This window comes from Gossypium arboreum, chromosome 6, assembly GCF_025698485.1.
Source record: "Gossypium arboreum isolate Shixiya-1 chromosome 6, ASM2569848v2, whole genome shotgun sequence".
Taxonomy (NCBI): Eukaryota; Viridiplantae; Streptophyta; class Magnoliopsida; order Malvales; family Malvaceae; genus Gossypium; species Gossypium arboreum.
Genome location: NC_069075.1, coordinates 107,301,384 through 107,304,605, shown reverse-complemented (window position 1 = coordinate 107,304,605; position 3,222 = coordinate 107,301,384). Strand labels below are relative to the sequence as shown.

Genomic DNA, 3,222 nt, shown 5'->3' with positions numbered 1-3,222 from the left:
TGACTATGTACACTTGCACAAACCCGAGCGTTACAAGTTTTTTCGCCGTTGCTGGGGATTGTCAGCTGTTGCCATAGTCATTTTTTGTGAAATTATTTATTTTCAATTTGGTTACTTCTAACATTACTAACTTATTCTTTTTTTTTGTAATTTTCTTTCCAGGTGTTTATGAGCATAGATCGGATTATCGATTTACTCTAGTAGACCTTGAAATTGAGCAAACTTTTAGACAAAGAAGACGGGAGCGAATAGCTTAGAGACAAAACGAGATGGACCTTGGAAATCAAAATCAAGATCAAGGTAATGAAGCTGAACATGTACGAAATCCTATCCTCATTTTCGATGATAGGGATCGATGCATCAGACAATATGCTATGCCACTTTTCAATGAGTTAAATCCAAGAATTAGAAGGCCAGATATTGAGGCAACCCAATTCAAATTGAAACCAGTGATGTTTCAAATGCTACAAACGGTGGGCCAATTTAGTGGTATGCCCACGGAAGATCCACATCTCCACCTTCGATCATTTATTGAAGTGGGTGACTCATTCAAGATAGCCGGTGTGACTGAAGACGTATTGAGGTTGAAGTTATTTTCGTACTCATTGCGAGATCGAGCACGAGCATGGCTCAATTCATTTCCACCAAGTTCTATATCTACATGGCAATAATTAGCAGAGAGATTTTTGGTGAAGTATTTCCCACCTAGCAAAAACGCTAAGTTGAGGAACGAGATCACAACTTTCCAACAATTGGATGACGAGTCTTTGTATAAAGCTTGGGAGTAATTCAAGAAGTTACTTCGTAAGTGTCCTCATCATGGGATTCCTCATTTTATCTAGTTGGAGACATTCTATAATGGTCTCAATGTACATATAAGATTAATGGTAGATGCTTCTACGAATGGTGCAATTTTGTCTAAGTCTTATAATGAGGCTTATGAGATCATCGAGAGGATCATGAGCAACAACTATCAATGGCCAACAAATCGAACAGCTTCAGGAAGACGTGTAGCCAGAGTTCATGAAGTTGATGTTCTCACTTCCTTATCAGCTCAGGTATCGTCTATTTCCTCTATGCTAAAGCAGTTTACCACTAATGGTGCTAATAATTTTGTAGATCAGCCACCAAGTCCGTTTGAAGTAGTTTTCTGTGTATACTGTGGGGAAGGTCATTCTTTCAAGAATTGCCCATTGAATCCCGAGTCAGTATACTATGTGGGGAACCAACATCAAAATAGGAGTGGACAATTACCCCAGTCCAACTTCTATAATCCTTCATGGCGTAATCACCCCAACTTTTCTTGGAGCAACCAAGGAAATGGACCAAACAACAACTTTATGCAGCATAGACCTAACCAATCTCAGGGGTTTAATCAGCAAGCTCTGAAAACACCTCAAGCTGATTCATCAAATAGTTTTGAGAACTTGTTGAAAGCATACATGGTAAAAAGTGGCGCTTTGATCCAGAGTCAAGCAGCAACACTAAAAAATTTGGAAAACCAAATGGGTCAGTTAGCTACTAAGCTTCGTAATAGACCACAAGGAACCTTGCCAAGCGATACTGAGAATCCAAGAAATTTGGGTAAAGAACATATCAAAGAAGTGGCATTGCGAAGTGGTAAAATTCTAGAACCCTGCTTGATTGATGTTGAGGACTAGCCTGTTGAAAAGGGGGAAAGTCAACCAGTTGTTGAAGTCCCTACACCAAAAGAGTCAGAATTTACAAAGACTGACAAGGTAAATCCTAACTTAGTGAATTCATATACTTTAACATCTTTTTTGGATGCAGATTTACCTACTTAGAAGAGTTGTCCGGTTCAATTGAAAGTTTCATCACCTCTATATCCATGAAGATTACAGCAACACAAGCAGAAACAGGAGGTGCAATCAATAAGTTTTTGGATGTTCTGAAGCAATTACACATTAATATTCCATTGGTGGAGGCTTTAGATCAAATTTCAAATTATGTGAAGTTTATGAAGGATGTACTATCCAAGAAGAAATGACTGAGTGAGTATGATATTGTCGCTCTGACAAAGCAGTGTAGCGCGTTCCTGCAGAACAAGCTACCACCAAAATTGAAGGATCTAGGAAGCTTTACGATACCCTGTAACATTAGTGAATCTTATTGTAGTAAAGCTTTGTGTGACTTAAGAGCAAGTATCAACTTGATGCCTAAGTCTATTTTCAAGATGCTAGGGATAGGAGAAGTAAGACCTACAACTGTGACACTCCAGCTAGCAAATCGATCTTTAGCATACCCTGAAGGAAAGTTGGAGGATGTTTTGGAAAGAGTCAATAAATTTATTTTTCCTGCTAATTTCATTATTCTAGATTTTGAAACAGATAAGGAAGTGCCAATTATCTTTTGGAGACCTTTCCTAGCCACGGGAAGAATGTTAATTGATGTGTAGAAAGGTGAACTCGCCATGAGAGTTCAAGACGATCAGGTAACTTTTAACATTCTTAAAGCGATGAAATTTCCCAATCCAATAGAAGAGTGCTCAGTTATGGAAGAAATAGAAACCTTGATTTCTATGGAAAGCCATCTTGAAGAAGATCCATTGGAGAAAGCCTTAGGGTTTGACCCTTTGGAGGATGAAGAAGGTGAAGAAAACATGGTTGTGATGGAAGCCAACCCGAGGAATGTTATTCAATCCACAGGGTTTAAACCATGGGAGTTGGAAGTTAGAGAATTTATGCAACCCAAATTGTCAATCGAAGAACCACCTACACTAGAACTAAATATACTTCCTTCCCATTTGAAATACATTTATTTAGGTAATTGTTCTACTTTGCCTATGATTATTTCAGCCGAACTGACAAAATATCAAAATGAGCAATTAATTTCTGTTCTAAAGAAATTTAAGAAAGTAATTGGTTGGACAATAGCTGATATTCGATGTATAAGCCCTTCATTTTGCATGCACAAAATTATTCTAGAGAAATGTGAAAAAGCTCAAATTGATGGGTAAAGGAGGCTTAATCCTATTATGAAGGAATTTGTGAGAAAGGAAGTGATCAAATGGCTAGATGCAGGAATCATCTATCCTATTTCAGATAGTTCTTGGGTAAGTCCGGTACAGTGTGTGCCAAAGAAAGGTGGAATTATGATTATTGGGAATGAGAGTAACGAATTGATCCCAACAAGAACTGTTACTGGTTGGAGAATTTGTGTTGATTACAAAAAGTTGAATAAAGCCGCTCGGAAGGGCCATTT

The 3,222-nt window shown here is 38.1% G+C and overlaps 1 non-coding gene across 1 annotated transcript; it reads right to left on the bottom strand.

The window, feature by feature from the left end:
• Positions 1 to 719: 719 nt before the first annotated feature.
• LOC128294980 (small nucleolar RNA R71) lies at positions 720 to 826 on the bottom strand. Its single transcript, XR_008285287.1, has one exon. It is a non-coding gene; the product is annotated as a small nucleolar RNA R71 (small nucleolar RNA).
• Between the last annotated feature and the right edge of the window lie 2,396 nt (positions 827 to 3,222).